Raw genomic sequence first — 18,850 nt, 5'->3', positions numbered from 1 at the left:
TTAGTGTTATCATCAAATTTTGCTACGCTACACTCAGTCCCCTCTTCCAAATCGTCAATTTCAAATCTCTTACTATCTCTTCTTTCAGTTAGTTCTGACGAAGGGTCTAGCCCGAAATGTCGACTGTACTCTTCCTATAGGTGCTGCCTGGCCTGCTGCGTTCACCAGCAATTATTATGTGTGTTGCTTGTTATATGACATCCACTTGTTCCCCTCTATCCACTGCACTCATTATGCCTTCAAAGAACTCCAGTAAGTTTGTCAAACAGGGCCTGCCCTTTTCTGCATCCATGCTGCATCTGTCTAATGGAACCACTCCTTTCTAAATGTTTCGCTATTTCTTCCTTAATGACAGCTTCAAGCATTTTCCCGACTACAGATCTTAAGCTAACTGGCCTATAGTTGCCCGTCTTTTGCCTACATTGTTTTTTAAAAAGTGGTGTGACATTTGCTGTCTTCCAATCCGCCGGCACCTACCAAGAGTCTACAGAGTTTTGGTAAATGGTTACCAACGCGTCTACTATTACCTCCGCTAATTCCCTCGGCACCCTGGGATACATCCCATCAGGACCAGGGGACTTACCTACCTTCAGGCCCTCTAGTTTGCTCATCACTATCTCTTTAGTGAGAGTGATTTTATCAAGGTCCTCACCTCCCATTTTGTCCATAACATCCTTCTTTGGCATATTAGGCGTGTCCTCTACTGTGAAGACCGACACAAAATAGTCATTCAATGCCTCAGCCATTTCCTTATCACCCAATATCAATTTCACCTTCTCGTCTTCCAAGGGACCTACGTTGACTTTAGCCAGCCTCTTCCACTTTATATATCTATAAAAATTTCTCCCACCTTTTTGGAATCTCAATAGTTACATATCATGGAAGAAAGTTTTGTCCTTCTGCCGTTAGGGTATGTAAAGATTTCTAGCATGTTTGCATAAAAGGAAAATGTTGACCTGCTCCTTGTCATTTCTGCCACTTGCTCAAACAATAAGTTCATGTTCCTGGTAGCTATTTTTGAACTCTTCCCGTTCAAGCACAAAACATGATTCCTACGCCACTCTCTGGATGAGACAAAACAACTCATCGTAGTCTACATTGTTTAATGTAGAAACATTAAAACAAAAGTTCTAATTATAGAGAGGACTATTATAGCACAGAAACAAGCCCTTCGGGCACACCCAGTCCATGCCGAACTATTATTCTGCCTAGTCTCATCAACCTGCTCCCGGACCATAGCCCTCCATACCCCTCCCATCCATGTACTTATCCAAACATTTTTTTAAATGTTGAAATTGAACTTACATCCATCATTTCCACTGGCAGCTTCTTCCATAGTCTCACCACCCACTGAGTGAAGAAGTTCCCCCTCAGGCTCCCCTTCACTATTTCACCTTTCACCCTTAACCTATGACATCTAGTTCTACTCACCCAATCTCAGTGGAAAAAGTTTGTTTGCACTTACCTTAACCAAACTCCTCATAATTTTGTATATATCTATCAATTCGAACCTCTTTCTCCTACAAGCCAGAGAATAAAAACCTAACCTCTCCAACCTTCCCCTGTAACACAGGTCCTCAGAACCCAGCAACATCCTTGTAAATTTTCTTGGTATTCTTTCAATCTTATTGATATTAATTTTATTTTGGAGGATTTGACTGCAACAGACCTGCTCCCCAGCTGAGGGAATAGCTCCATTGCAGTTTACAATGATTATGGTTATGAAATTATACTTTATACTTTATTGTCGCCAAATTGATACTAGAACGTACAATCATCATAGTGATATTTGATTCTGTGCTTCCCGCTCCCTGGATTACAAATCGATAGTAAATATTAAAAATTTAAATTATAAATCATAAATAGAAAATAGAAAAATGGAAAGTAAGGTACAGGTTTCCCCCGCCATCCGAAGGTAGAGCATTCCTATGAAACGGTTCGTAAGCCGGAATGTCGTAAAGCGAAGAAGCAATTACCATTTATTTATATGGGAAAAATTTGTCAGCGTTTGTAGACTCAAAAATAACCTACCTAATCATGCCAAATAACACATAAAACCTAAAATAACAGTAACACATAGTAAAAGTAGGAATGGTGCGATAAATACACAGCCTATATAAAGTAGAAATACTTTTCCACAATCATTACTGAACTGTTCTCCGTAGCGAAAATCTCACGCAAGCGCTGTCGGCAGAAAATCTCACGCAAGCGCTGTTGGCAAAAACACGGCACAAGCGCTCTCCAGTGACCTTTAAGCTATGAAGCTGCCAAATCATACCAAATAACACGTAAAAATACGCAGCCTATATAAAGTAGAAATAATGTCTGTAGAGTGTAGTATCACTTACCGGAATCAGGACAGCACCGAGCACACTGATGATGGTGTGTTAGACGGAGTCATCGCAGGTTGGCTAGTGCAGTGGCCCCCACCCTCCAGGCCGCCGACAGATACCGAACCGTGAAGCATGCAGGGGTCCAGCAGTAGCCAGGATGGCATCCAGCACATCATTAAGAAAAGAGCCGAAATGAACATGCTAATTAATTAGGTGCTGCCTGCACGTAATTGTCGGCCCAGATCAGAGACGATTGCATCGCCTTTGATCTGGGCCGACATTTACGTGTGGGGCGGCATCTAATTAATTAGCATGTTTATTTTGGCTTTTTTCTTAAAGATGTGCTGTGTGCCTCCTGGCTACTGCTGCATTCTCCGCGAATCGGTACAGTATCAGTCCGGGGCCCAGGTGTTGGGGTGGTGGGACACAGGGGTGTCATCTCATCGTCGATCAGGGCAGGCAGCTCATCTTCTCCCATGACTGCCCGCCTCGACGTCGAAGGTCGAGGTTCGTCGTCTGCTGTGGCTGATGTGGAAGGCTTGCTTGACTGCTGAGCCTCGCGCATTTTTCTATCATACAATTCTTTGTAAGGACTCAAGCCATGCTGCAAATATCTCCTAAACCTACGTACCCTTTAAAAATTAATGTCGTACTTATCATTGCAGCAAAAATCTCACGCAGTTGCTTCACGTTCATTTCACTACTGCATTCGGTTTCGATTTTTATCCTTTCCTTCTTCCAATTGCATCAGCTCTTCATCTATCAATTCTTGGTCATGGGATGCCAAAACCTCTTCAACATCATGTTCGTCAGCTTCCACAAGCTAAACTCACTTTGACCTTACTTCGTTCACCACGATCAAAACGCTTAATTATGTCTAGTTTTACGCTAAGTGTGACACCCTTATGAGCTCTTTTAGGCTTTCCCAATACCTCAGAACTCATCTTGCAAACAGCTGCTCACAGGCACATGTTAAAGCAATGCCGTTCCGAATCCAGGGGAGAGCGGCTGCTCGGGGCGCGCGCTGATTTTTTGCGCGCTGAATTTTTTATCGTGCACTGCTTTCTTTTCGTAACAGTGAAAACACCTTCTGAAAGCGAAAACAGGGTACTAATGTAGGTCTTTCGTAACAGTGAGGTTTCGTAAAGCGAACATTCGAAAAGTGGGGGACACCTGTAGTGCAAAAAAACCGAGAGGCAGGTCCGGATATTTGGAGGGTACGGCCCAGATCCAGGTCAGGATCCGTTCAGCAGTCTTATCACAGTTGGAGAGAAGCCGTTCCCAAATCTGGCCATACGAGTCTTCAAGCTCCTGAACCCTCTCCCTGAGGGAAGGGAGACGAAAAGTATGTTGGCTGGGTGGGTCGTGTCCTTGATTATCCTGGCAGCACGGCTCCGACAGCGTGCAGTGTAAAGTGAGTCCAAGGACAGAAGATTGGTTTGTGTGATGTGCTGGGCTGTGTTCACGATCTTCTGCAGCTTCTCCCGGTCTTGGACAGGACAACTTCCATACCAGGTTGTGATGCACCCTAGAAGAATGCTTTCTACGGTGCATCTATAAAAATTAGGGAGGGTTTTAGGGGACAGGCCAAATTTCTTTAGTTTTCTCAGGAAGTAAAGGCGCTGGTGGGCGTTCTTGGCAGTGGACTCTACTTGGTTAGACCAAGTCAGGTCATTTGTGATATTGACCCCGAGGAACTTAAAGCTTTTGACCTGTTCCACTTGCGCACCACCGATGTAAATTGGGTCGTGCGGTTCCAAATTGAACAGCCACAGCACTACAGTGCTTTTAACATAACAGTTGATAAGAGCAAGGAAGGGGGCACAGGGTGGCATGGTAGCATTGTAGTTAATGTAACATTTTACAGCGCCAGCAAACAGCCATCAGGGTTCCCGCCGCTCTCTTTAAGGAGATTGTAGGTTCTCCCTGTAACTGAGTAGGTTTCCACAGAGTGCTCAGTTCCCTCCCACATTCTAAAGATGTACAGTTAGGGTTAGGATTAGTGACTTGTGGGCATGATATGTTGGTGCTGGAAGCATAGTGCCACTTGTGCACTGCCCCCAGCTCAATACTCAGACTGTGCTGGCCGTTGGTGGAACCAACACATTTCACTGTACATTTTGATGTACATGTGACAAATAAAGCTAATCTTCGCGTTTTGAAGCTTTAGTGCTGTATGCATCCTAAAAACAGCAATCATTTTATTACATTTCCCATTTCCTTTCTAATGAGAACACTCTCATTTTAAGTAACCGCTCCTCATAATCCAATACAAAATATGTGGAAAAGCATGTTAATTTTACAATTAATATTATTCTATTTTTCCCCAAGTCTTGCTGCACAATGGATCCAGAAGGTTTTTTCTAATACTGCTTTCAACTAATTACTTTTTATATATTAGTTACTCTCATTCACCATTTGGAATACATACATTTCATCAAGTGGAAACTAGAAACAGTAATAATCTGCAGGTGCTGGAAATCCAGAGCAACACAGACAAAATGCTGGAGGAACTCAGCAGGCCAGGCAGCATCTAGGAAAAGAATACAGCTGATGTTTTGGGCTGAAATCTTCAGCAGGACTGAAAATTCATTCTCTTGCAGGCATTCACAGGAAAATAAAGAAATGCAGTCAATATAGTATAAAAAATTATCCATAACAAAGACTGGCAAACATCCAACGTACAAGAGGACAAATTATGACAATAATAAATGATCAGAATCAGATTTACTATACTTGGCATATGTCATGAAATTTGTTGTTATGCACCAGCAGTACATGATAAATATAGAAAAAAACTGGATTACAATGAGTATATATATGTATATTAAATAGTTAAATAAAGATGAGTAGAGCAGCAGAAAGCAATAGTAGTGAGATAGTGAAGTAAATAAGTAATGCTGAGAACATGAGTTGGAGAGTCTTTGAAAGTGTGCTAATAGGATGTGGAGTCAATTGAGTGTGGAGATGAGGGAAGTGATCCACACAGCTTTAAGAACCTGATGGTTGAGGAGGAATAACTATTCCTGAACCTGGTGGTGTGGGACCCGAAGCTCCTGTACCTCCTTCTCAATGGTAGCAGTGGAAAGAGGATGTGGCTTAGAAGGGGTCCTTGATGATGGATGGTGCTTTCTCATGGCAGCACATCTCATAATTGTGCTCGATTGGGCTTTGCCTGAGATGGACTGGGCTGCACCACTTTTTGTAGACATTTCCATTCCTGGACATTCTGAAAATAAGTTTTTTTCAGAAATTGAGAGTCTGGGTGGCTTTTTCATTCAATCACAATATTTTACTCTTCATATGTATTGCCGTGCGTGCTTGTACATTAACACTCAGTGGCCACTTTATTTGGTACACCTGCACACTTGCTCATTAATGCAAATAATCAGCCAATCATATGGCAGCAACTCAATGCCTAAAAGCTTGCAGACGTGGTTAAGAGATTCAGTCCAAGCACCAGAATGGGGAACAAATGTGATCCAAGTAATTTTAACCATAGGATGACTGCTGCTGCTACATGGGGAGCATCTCAGGAACTGCTGATCTCCTGGGATTTCCATCCACAACAGCCTCCAGAGTTTATAGAGAATGGTACAAACACCTTGTTAATGAGAGATGTCAGATGACCAGACTGGTTCAAGCTGATAGGAAGGTGATAGTAAACTCAAACAACCAAGAGCATCTCTGAACACACATGTTGAACCTTTAAGCCGATGGGCTACAGCAGCAGCAAACCATGAATGTACACTCAGTATAGATTGCAAAACTGAGCGTAGATTGCAGAATCCATGCACTGCAATCTATCAATCCATATTTGAAATTATGCTATCTATTGCTCCAATTTGTTGTTCACTTTGAAGGCTGACAGTGTAAAGTGCAAACATCCCTGTGCTTGCTTCAAAGAGATTGATCTGATCTGCACTTTCTTTTCCATTCATGTATGTGTTCATATATTCACATCAGTGTGCTGCTTTGAACCTATATCAAACCTGCTGAGATGATACCAGACTCAGACAAAAGGACATAGTTTCAACTCAAACATGAGGATATCTGCAGACGCTGGAAATCCAAAGCAACACACACAAAATGCAGGAGGAATTCAGCAGGCCTGGCAGCATCTATGGAAAGGAGTAAACAGTTGACATTTTGGGCTGAGACCTGTCATCAGGACTGGAAAGAAATCAGAAGACACTGACTTCTCTTTCTTTCAGGTACTGATGAAGGGTCTTGACAAACGAACAAGTGCAAAAGAAGACAAGCTATGCAAATACAGAAAAAAATAAAGAAATAAATACTGAGAACATGAGTTGGGATCAGTTCAGAGTTGAGATGAGTGAAGTTATCCAGGCTCATTCAGGAGCCTAATGGTTGAAGGGCAATAACTGAATCTAAAACTCTTGTGCTTCCAGCTCAGTGTTCACATGTATCAGATAACAGTACATTTAAAATAATACACCTTATACATGTCTTCTAACTGCAAAATTTATACTAGATCTATACCAGAGTTTTTAAGAAGACAAATGGAATGCTTGCCTTTATTAGTTGAGGCATTGAATTCAAAAGTCAGGAAATTATGTTGCAGCTTTATAAAACTCTAGTTAGGCTACATCTGGAGTTTTGAGTACACCCTTCATTAAGGGCCCCATCACCCAGAACGTGCCCTCTTTTCTTTGCTACCATCAAGCAGGAGGTACAGGAGCCTGAAGACACACACTCAACATTTCAGGAGCAGTCTCTTCCCCTCTGCCCACAGATTTCTAATGGACAATGAATACATGAACACTACCTCAGTATTTTTCCCTTCACTTTTTGTATCACTTTTTAAATTTAATTTTCTTTTTTTATATATCTTATTGTAAATAATAATTTTTATTATTATGCACTGTAATATACTGCTACAAAACAAGAAATTTCATGACATATGCTAGTGATATTAAACCTGATTCTGACACAGTTCTGTATGCCCCACTATAGGAAGGATGTTGAGGCTTTGGAGAGGGTACAAAGGAGGTTTACCAGGATGCCGTCTGGATTAGAGGGCATGTGGTGTAAAGAGAGGTTGGACAAACTTGGGTTGTTTTTTCTAGAACGGTAGAGGCTGAGGGGATATCTGATAGAGGTTTATAAGATTATGAGAGGCATAGATAGAGTAAACAGACTGTATCTTTTTCCCAGGGTCGAAATGTCTGATACTAGAGGGCATGCATTTATGGTGTGAGGAGGTAATTTCAAAGGAGATGTGAGGGGCAAGTTTTTTTAAACAGAGAGTGGTGGATGCTGAAATGCACTGACTGGGGTGGTGGTAGAGGCAGATACATTAGGAACTTTTAAGAGACATTTCGAAGGACACATGAATGTGAGGAAAGTGGAAGGGCACTGACATCTTGTAGGCAGAGGGGATTAGTTCAGTTGGCCATTTGAATACTAAGTTAATTGGTTTGGCACAGAGTTGTGGGCTGAAGGGCCATTTCTTGTGCTGTACTGTTCCATATTCTATCTTGAAATAGTTCTCCCATTATGCATTGCATTGCAGAATCATAAGTGGAATTCAAACAATAATGAAGAGCCAATGGCCTGAAAATGGTAAATAACAGAAGTCTTACGATAGGATGGTTTAATGTGATAAAGGTCATCAGGCATTTTAAAACAGTGTGGCTGGAGAAAATTCTAATTCTTTAAGCTAAAGAAAGGATAAAAATAAAAGCATTTCAGGAACAAAATCTTCCCGTCTGCCAACAGAATATGGAATGGACAATGAACCAACCCATGAACACTACCTCACTATATTTTGGCTCTCTTTTTGCACTACCTATTAAATTTAAATTATATATATATTGCACTGTACTGTTGCCATGCAAACCAACAAACTTCACAACAAATTTTACTTTTCCAAAGCAGTAAGGCCAATCAACACTTCCACCCATTAACCCCTCCCCCACCACTTTATCACTTCCTGTCAGAGCCACCCTTATGTGCAGACACTCCTAGCATCACTTTTTGGACAAAAAAAATCAATTTATGAATATAAACTATCTTATTTGTTTATACTTAATGCCTTTTAAAATTATTGCGCCCGTTATCTTATTGCGCTATTATTGGTGGGTTTTTTTGTGTGATTCATCAGATCTGGAGTAACAATTATTTGTTCTCCTTTACACTTGTGTACTGGAAATGACATTAAACAATCTTGAATCTTGAATATGCTGCTGATATTAAACTTGGTTCTGAAGTGCAAGCGTTCATCATCTGAAGTGGTGTGGAAGCAAATTCTGAAGAATTGTGACAGATGACACTGAGCATTCGCTTTTCATTTAAATACTGCTAAAGCTGCGGTAAATTCCCAGTCTTTACTTGTTATTTGCCCTGCGACTGTCCTGCCTGAGACCGATGAGATTCATTCAGTAACGTGACTCATTTGTGGTGTGTGCTGCTCCAAGGTTGATGTGACAGCTTGCCTCTAAGCCTGCAGCAGTGAATAGGCGATAGCATCATCATTCTGAATTTCAAATTTAAAAATCTGCAGGAAAAAAGATCCAGCTTTAGATTCACAATTCATCAAAATCCACATAAATCCAAAACAATTCAAAATGAATGGTGTTTCTCATCACACATGAAGTAACTTGTACAAATCACACAGAATTTAAATGTCGATTTTACCATTCCTAAGCTATGTAAATGCAAATTCTGAGTGTTTCCGCTCCTGAACAGTAAGGTCAGACTAATGAAGTCAATATTTTTGTGTTGTGTTCATAAATAAATGTTTGGAAAGGTCTTAAGATGATAAAATGGTTTCATGTTTTGGAACATAGTATTTATTAGAACAGTTTCCATTCTTATGATGCTTTGTTGAACCTCAAATCAATTAATCAAAAAGCTTCAGTTTCATGAAGATAGGATACTTGTCAACTGACCTCCCTCTCTCATGGCAGTGACCTCTGACTTGCAATGTCTTGACCTTTGACCCCATTTCCACCCCCCTCAAGCGGAGGTCTTTCTTATATGCTAAGACCCAAGCAGTATAGTGAATAGATAATCAGAGTTAACAGGCCATAAATTGGCAGCTTGCTTCTTTCTTATATCTAACCAATTTAAGTTACCTGTAGATCCAATAAACCATATATATTAATTCTACTATAAAATCTACTTCGTTCAATCTATACTTTACTGGGAATGTTCAAATTGTTTTCTGCTTCTGAAATTAATTTTGCTTTAGATATAAAACAATACTTTTTTATAGTTCTCCCTCCTCTTTGGAACCTCAGAAGTTAAATATATTTCCAGTCAGCGGCAAGAAAGGACTTCTCATCCTTATGCGGTTACATTAAGTTTTCCGACGTGTTTGCATAAAAAGAACAAGTTGATCTACTCTTTATCACTCCTGTCACTTGTTCAAACAATGAATTTGTGTTCCTCGTAGTTATTTTTAAAATTCTCCCCATTCAAGTATAATTCATGACCCCCACTCCACTCCCTGGCTAGGGAAAAAATGCTATCATTGTCTATATTGTTTAATACCTCATGAATCCCACAAACAGAAATCATATTTACAATTTCCCTTTTCCTTTCAGGTGAGAACATTTCAAATTTATGTAATTGCTCATCATAATCTAATCTTTCCATCATCTCCTTTAATTTGATTACTTTTTTTTATCTTCAAGGTAGTGCAGTGGAATCATTGTATTGCCAGGCACTGAACTGTACACACTATATGAAATGTTGTTAATTAGCTGATTAGTTTGGCCCAATATTAAGTTTAAATACCACACAACATATAGAAACATAGAAACATAGAAAATAGGTGCAGGAGTAGGCCATTCAGCCCTTCGAGCCTGCACGGCCATTCAGTATGATCATGGCTGATCATCCAACTCAGAACCCTGTACCTGCCTTCTCTCCATACCCCCTGATCCCTTTAGCCACAAGGGCCATATCTAACTCCCTCTTAAATATAGCCAATGAACTGGCCTCAACTGTTTCCTGTGGCAGAGAATTCCACAGATTCACCAGTCTCTGTGTGAAGAAGTTTTTCCTCATCTTGGTCCTAAAGGGCTTCCCCTTTATCCTTAAACTGTGGCCCCTCATTCTGGACTTCCCCAACATCGGGAACAATCTTCCTGCATCTAGCCTGTCCAATCCCTTTAGAATTTTATACGTTTCAATAAGTTCCCCCCGTAATCTTCTAAATTCCAGAGAGTATAAGCCTAGTCGATCCAGTCTTTCATCACATAAAAGTCCTGCCATCCCAGGAATCAATCTGGTGAACCTTCTTTGTACTCCCTCTATGGCAAGAATGTCTTTCTTCAGATTAGGGGACCAAAACTGCACACAATACTCCAGGTGTGGTCTCACCAAGGCCTTGTACAACTGCAGTAGTACCTCCCTGCTCCTGTACTCGAATCCCCTTGCTATGAATGCCAGCATACTATTTGCCTTTTTCACCGCCTGCTGTACCTGCATGCCCACTTTCAATGACTGGCATACACTGACACCCAGGTCTCATTGCACCTCCCCTTTTCCTAATCGGCCACCATTCAGATAATAATCTATTTTCCTGTTCTTGACACCAAAGTGGATAATCTCACATTTATCCATATTAAATTGCATTTGCCATGAATTTGCCCACTCACCTAACCTATCCAAGTCACCCTGCATCCTCTTAGCATCCTCCTCACAGCTAACACTGCCGCCCAGCTCCGTGTCATCCGCAAACTTGGAGATGCTGCATTTAATTTCCTTGTCTAAGTCATTAATGTATATTGTAAACAACTGGGGTCCCAGGACTGAGCCTTGCGGTACCCCACTAGTCACTGCCTGCCATATGATTTGCTTTAGTCTCCGCTGAAGAAAATTGTTGCAACAATTTTCAATTTACAGGAATTTTTGACTTTTTCCCTCCACCTCTGCACCATACCTTCATTTCATTCATCTTCCACTTTGCAATTTCTTCTTTCCATTTCAGTCTTTGCTTGTTTGCTCATTATGTGCTGTGTGGTATGACGTGGGCGGTCATGGTCTTTCCATGACCATGATTGTTCTTGGTAAATTTTTCTACAGGAGTGGTTTGCCATTGCCTTCTTCTGGGCTGTGTCTTTACAAGATGGGTGACCCCAGCCATTATCAATTCTCTTCAGAGATTGTCTGCCTGGCGTCAGTGGTCACATAAGGAGGACTTGTGATATGCACCACCTGCTCCCATGGCTTCATGTGACCCTGATCGGGGGGGGGGAGGGCGGGCTAAACAGGTGCTACACCTTGCCCAAGGGTGACCTGCAAGCTAGCGGAGGGAAGGAGTGCCTTCCTCCTGCTTTGGTAAAGATGTATCTCCATCCTGCCACCCAAGCTTTTTAATCTGAGTCAATGTGGCAACAGAGAACTATAACTGCAGAGGTGGTATAATAGTGGTTAGCATAATCATTTTACAGCATCAGTGATTACCAAATAGGGTCCAATGCTCGCCACTGTCTATCAGGAGTTTGTAGCACTTGGGTTCCCAACGGGTGTTCCAGTTTCCTCCCACATTCCAAAGACATACGGATTGGAGTTCGTGAATTGTGGGCATGCCATGCTGGCACCAGAAACGTGGCAACACGTATGGAGTGACCCTTGCAAAATTCCTTGCTGATTTGATTCGACACAAACGATGCATTTCACTGTATGCTTTAATGTACATGTGACAAATAAAGCTAATCTTCTATATAATTGACCTATTAATAGCTAAATTGTGTTCTTGGAATTATTATTATTCTGCATCTGTGAAGTAGTTTTCATTTTCCTACGTTGAATTTCACCTGCCACCTCTCTCCCGACGTATATCCAAACTTTGCTTTGGCAAGGATTTTGGCAAAAACTGCTATCTTTCATTTATATTAACATACAAATTTAGCCAAAGCTCTTGAGGTTCTAATTCAAAATCACTTCTTCATAAAGCAATATAGGCTCGGAAAGAATATTAGTAAAGAATATTACCTTGCTAGCAGAATGCTGTGGTGGTGCACTCAGTAGCCACTTTATTATATACCTCCTGTACCTATAATTAACAAGCTGAGTGTATGTTCATGGTCTTCTGCTGCTGTAGCCCATCCACTTCAAGGTTCAATGCATTGTTCAGTCAGAAATTTTCTTCTCCACACCACTGTTGTAATGTGTGGTTGTTTGAGTGATTGTTGCCTTCCTGTCAGCTTGAACCAATCTAGCCATTCTCCTCTGACCTTTCCCATTAACAAGCCGTTTTTGCCCACGGAACTGCCACTCACTGGATTTTTTTTGTTTGTTTGCACCATTCGCTATAAACTGCTGTGCGTGAAAACCCCAGGTGATCAGCAGTTTCTGAGATACTCAAACCACCCCATCTGGCACCAACAATCATTCCATGGTCAGAGTCACTTAGATCACATTTCTTACCCATTCTGATATTTGGTCTGAACAATAGCTGAACCTCCTGACGATGTCTGCATGCTTTTATGCGTTGAGTTGCTACCACCTGATTGGCTGATTAATGAGCAAGCATACGGGTATACCTATTAAAGTGGCCACTGAGTATAATTGTGATATTGGGTTATAGCTTATAATTACCATTGGAAAATTAGCATACAATTTGACACCTCTCCTGACTTTCTTTTCCTTTGAAGTTGCATTCTCTCCAGGCTAGCTGATATTCTGAGTTCGACCAATCACCTATCCATCACAAAATGTTTCCGCTGATTGTCACTTTCTTTATATTCATTGATTTCCTTCCTATGAATATATAATGAGTAGCATTGGCTGAACAGCCATCACTGGTTCAAAATGTTCACCGACCTTTCCGGACAACATGGATTGAAGACCTCATTGAATAGCAGAAAGGCCACATTAACGATGTAAACGCACTCAACTCCTTTGTCAAAGCCTATTAGAGCACCCTGCCCGCCAATAGTCATTAAATCACGGACTCAAGAGCCAAACAGCATCGAAACAGGCCCTTCTGCCCACATGAAAAAGCTGATCATCACGTACCCATTTATACTAAAACGAAGGATCATGACCCGAAACATAGACTGCTAATTTCTCTCTTAGGAGTTCCCAACCTTTTTTATGCCATGGAGCCTTACCTTTAGCCCAGGGACTGTAGACTTCTAGTTGGAAACACCTGCAAGAGATACTGCCTGACCTGTGGAGTTCCCCCAGCATTTTGCATCCTGTTGCAGATTTCCAGCATCTCCAGAATCTCTTGTGTCCCTGTCTCTACTAATCTCAATTATCGGCACTTGGTCCATATCTCAAAGTTCAAAGTAAATTTTATTAGCCAAGTGCATATATGCCACCATATACAACTCTAAGATTCATGTTCTTGTGAGCATACTCAACAAATCTATAGAATAATAACTATAACAGAATCAATGAGAGACCACCTAACTAAGGTGGACAACCATTGTGCAAAAGACAACAAACTAACAACAGAAAGAAAGAAAAATGAGAAAAAATAATAATAATTGGTGCATACAAAGCCAGACTAAATAGATACGTGAAATGCACCAGATGAAGAAAATGGAATTATCAGTTCAGGAACAATGAAAACAGTTTATACAGTACATTGAAACGAAATTCGACGCACCAAAATGTCACCAACCCTCGCACAGAATTACCAACAAACAAAGATAATGAAGATATTTTGGTCAAATATCTGCTCAAACAGGGTGATGCACAATCAAGAAGCAAGCTGGATTAGAGAGGAAAAAGAAGGCACACACACAATTGAAGAAGTGTAAATACCTAAAGTTACAATGGATATGCTGAAAGAGGTTATAAAAAATGCCCACAAATGGAAAATTACTGGAAGTGCTAATATTCATAATTATTGATATAAAAAATTTACTTGTCTTCATTTGTACCAATTAATGCATTTCAACAATTTTCTTAAAAATACAGAAAAAGTGGCCTGGATTTTTGACAGAACGTAAAGCATATTTTTTACCTAAAGGGGAAATCACAAAAGATCTATCAAAATATCCTCCTATTACTTGTTTATAAACTATTGTAACATAAAGTATCTCACAACTCAGATACCCATGATATATTTACAGGAGAGCAGAAAAGATGCTGTAAGGGTGTGAAAGGATGTAAAAAAACAACTGAAAAAAGATTCTGTAATTCTAAATCAAGCCGGTGAAAAAGCAGAAATCTTTCATGTTGCTATATTAACTACCAAAATGCATCTTACTCTGTCTCACACTCACAGTTAATAGAAGTTCTTTATATACCGCCATTATTAAAATAAACAGGCATTTTCCAAGACGACTTTGTAAGTCCACTGTGGTTCTGTCTAGCTTTAAACCTGCTCTCTAATTTACTGAATTGGATGAAAATTGGGTATCAAATCAGAAACAAAATGAGCTATACCATAACACACCTTTGATATACATGGATAATTTGAAATTATATGCTCCTTCAACAGTTAAGCTAATGCATTTAATCAAATAGTAGAGCTATTTTTGAAAGATATAAACATGAACTTTGGACTGGATAAATGCAGAACATTAAACATAAAGAAAGGTGCAATAGGACTAGTAGAATACAGAACAGGGCAGCAGGATACAATACAACTGATGGGTGAATATGCAGCATTGAAGTATCTGGCATATCCACAAGTAAAGAAAATAGATCATAATGTGATAAAGGAGAAACTGCTGACAAAATTTACTTCAAGGCTTAAGAAAATCTGCCAGAGCTCAAGAGTAAAAATATAACACTTTCGCTACACCCATATTAGACCATAAGACATCGGAGCAGAATTAGGCCATTTGGCCCATTTAGTCTGCTCTGCCATTCGATCATGGCTGATCCTTTTCTCAGGTTTTCCTCCAGTCCTGATGAGGGTCTCAGCCTGAAACATCGACTGTATTCTTTTCGATGATGATGTCTGGCCTGCTGAGTTTCTCCAGCATTTTGCGTGTATTGCTTGGATTTCCAGCAACTGCAGATTTTCTCTTGTTTGTGACAAATTTCAGAAAATATTAGGTACATTAGAATACACTTAGATTAACACTGCCTAGGACAGAAAGAGAAGAGGAATAACAGACATTAAAAATCTACACTACAGTCTGATAAAACTTGTAAGGATATACTTTCATCAACAAAAACAGGAATCTGCACTCCACACAAGCAATAAGTAATTCCAATAAGAAGTACACACCACTGAACTTACATTCAAAGATTCAAGATTCAAAAAACTTTATTGTCATTCTAACCATACATCAGCTCTGCAGGGCAGAATGAGACAGTGTTTCTCAGGGGCAGTGCAATCATAACATAACAAACACAACACTAAATAATAAACATAACAATAAATAGTAAAACACAACAACCACATGTCAGTTAAATCAGTTATAAGTGTCCAGTGCAAGTTAAAAGTGTCCAAAGCAGAGTCAGGTGGAGCAGCTATTTAGCAGTCTGACTGCCTGTGGGAGGAAGCTGTTTAGTAGCCTTGTGGTTTTAGTTTTGATGCTCCTGTAACGTTTGCCTGATAGCAGAAGAACAAACAGTTCATGGAGAGGGTGTGAGGGGTCTTTAATGATGTACCGTGTCTTCCGGGGGGATCGACTCTGAAAGAGGTCTTGAACAGAAGGTAGGGAGACCCCAAAAACCTTCTCTGCTCCCCTAACCACCCTCTGCAAGGCTTTTTTGTCAACAGCACTGCAGCTGGAGTACCAGGTTGTGATGCAAAAGGTCAGCACACTCTCAACCTCTGTAGAATGTAGTTAAGATGTTAGTGGGGAGTGATGCTTGTTTAAGCTTCCTCAGAAAGTGCAATCTCTGCTGGGCCCGTTTCACAATCCCAGTGGTGTTCCTGGACCAGGCGAGATTGTCCGAGATCTGCACCCCAAGGAACTTGATGTTTTCCACTCTCTCCACTGTGGAGCCACCGATGCTGAGTGGTGTGTGCTCAGGCTGAGTCCATCTGAAATCGACTATCATCTCCTTGGTTTTGGTGTACATGAGAGTACAACTCAGAAAATTGTAAACATTATCACTATTGAAGAAAAAGTTAGCCTATGGAAGAGCATGACCCTCCATGGAAGACATGCCCATGGTCTGAACAGACTAGATGTTGTCAAGGAAGCATTGAACGCTTGGCTCAGAGTTGGACACCTCTTCCCAGAAACAGAGGGGTTACTTGTCGCAATACAGGACCAGCTGGTTAACACAAAAAACAATCAAAAATACAAAATAAAAGACCAACAAATTCAAGACGATAAATGTAGAAACTGCCGAGGGAAAAACAAAAACAATCCAACACATTACAGGATCCTATAGCTATTCAACACAAGCTGATTCCTTGCACAGGCACAATCAAATGAAAAATATAATTTGTCAAAATCTTGCCTTAAAATACAAACTCATAAATGAAATCACACCTTTCTATAAATACAAACCTGATCCAGTTTTAGTGTTGGAATACCACAAATTATAGTATGATCAAACAGTTATTACAGATAGGACAATCCATAATATCCATCCAGATATAGAAATATAGGATAAACAAGCAAGAACAACTTATTTAATAGATATAGCCATTACAAATACACAAAACATACAGAAATCAGTAAGGGAAAAACACCAGAAGTAGGCTGAATTAAAATAGGACTGATTATGGAACATGAACAAGGGATACATTGTCCCAATAGTAATATCTACAACTGGTATCATCCCAAAATTACTACACAACAGCATTAAACCATTAGGGCTACACAGCAATATATATGTAAATCTTCAGAAAGCCACAATACTAGATTAGTCTGAAAGTTCCTTGGAATTGACAAATGAGTGTGCTTGACTATGACCGTAGCTCATGTTTTACCAGCTTGAGCTGAGAAAAAATAAGTTTAAAAAAATAAATAAACAATAAATATTGAGAACTTGAGATGAAGAGTTCTTGAAAGTGAGTCCATGGGAATATTTCAGTGATGGAGCAAGTGAAGTTATCCCCTTTGGTTCAAGAGCCTGATGGTTGAGGGGTAATAACTGTTCCTGAACCTGGTGGCGTGAGTCCTGAGGCTCTTGTACCTTCTTCCTAATGGCAGCAGAGATAAGAGAGCATGTCCTGTATTCACAACACGCTGGAGGAACTCAGCAGCTCAGGCAGCTTCCGTGGAAAAGATCGGTCACGGATGCTGCCCGACCTGCTGAGTTCTTCCAGCATATTGTGTTTGTTTTGACCCCAGCATCTGCAGATTATTTTGTGTTTATGTCCTGTATTTGGTGATTCAAATGCTCATCCAGATATACCTTCATTCCAGATTGCAACCAAACTTTGGGTGAAAAAGTGTTTCCTCAGATCTCATCTAACATCTTTATTCCACAGCTTAAACAGAAGCTCTCTACTTTTGGATGCCTCTACCCTGGTGAAAATATGCACCCTATCCATGCCTCCAATAACATTGTATACTTTTGTCAGTTCCTTTTCAGCTTCCATTGCTCCAAAAAAAATTACATAAAAATTAACTTTACTTGTCACATGTAAATTGAAAGATACAATGAAATGGATCTTGTGTATCAATTCAAATCAGCGGGGATTTGTCCTGAAGCACGTGTGAGAGTCGCCATGCTTCCAGCGCCAACATAGAATGCCCACAACTCACTAACCATAACTATATATCTTTGGAATGGGTGGGGAAACCAGAGCAGCCGGAAGAAATTCACGTGGTCATGGGGAGAACATACAAACTTCTTACAGACAGCTGCGGGATTTGTACCCTGATCATTGATCGCAGGCGATACAATGATATTAGGCTGACTGCTACCCTACTGTGCCGCCACAGGTTTGTGGTGATACTTTCTGGAGATACAGTGGATATTTTCTGGAGAAACCATCCTCTCTCTCTCTTTGCTCCTAATAATTGGTTGGTTCCCTCCCTGTCTCTATCATTTAAAGGAAAGCAAATCCAGGCTTTCCAGTTACTCCTTGTAGTCGAAACACTCAATGACAGGCAATACCTGAGACGCCATGGCAGTGTAGCAGTTAGTGCAACGCTGTTACAGCTTGGATTGTGGTTTGGAGTTCAATTCTGGTACTTGATGGCTCTGGGCCTGGTCTCACTGCAATTCAGAAGAATGAGGGAGGATCTCATTGAAACCTATTGAAGGTTGAGAGGCCTCGAAAGAGTAAATTTGGAGAGGATGTTTCCTATGATGGTGGGGTCTAAGACTAGAGGACACTGCCTTGGGATAGAGGGACGTCCATTTAGAACGGAGATGAAGTGGAATTTCTTTAGACACAGTGTGGTGAATCTGTGAAATTTGTTGCCACAGGCAGCTGTGGAGGCCAGGTCATTGGGTATATTTAAGACAAAGGTTGATAGGTTCTTGATTGGTCAGGTCATGAAGGGATATTCCTGAGGAGACTGAGGTCCTTTAACATCTGCCAGATGATGCTGAGGATGTTCTATGAGTCTGTGATGGCCAGTGCGATCATGTTTGCTGTTGTGTGCTGAGGCAGCGGGCTGAGGGTAGCAGACACCAACAGAATCAACAAACTCATT

Source organism: Mobula birostris, chromosome 3, assembly GCF_030028105.1.
Source record: "Mobula birostris isolate sMobBir1 chromosome 3, sMobBir1.hap1, whole genome shotgun sequence".
Classification (NCBI taxonomy): Eukaryota; Metazoa; Chordata; class Chondrichthyes; order Myliobatiformes; family Myliobatidae; genus Mobula; species Mobula birostris.
Note: the sequence above shows the minus strand (reverse complement) of the source record.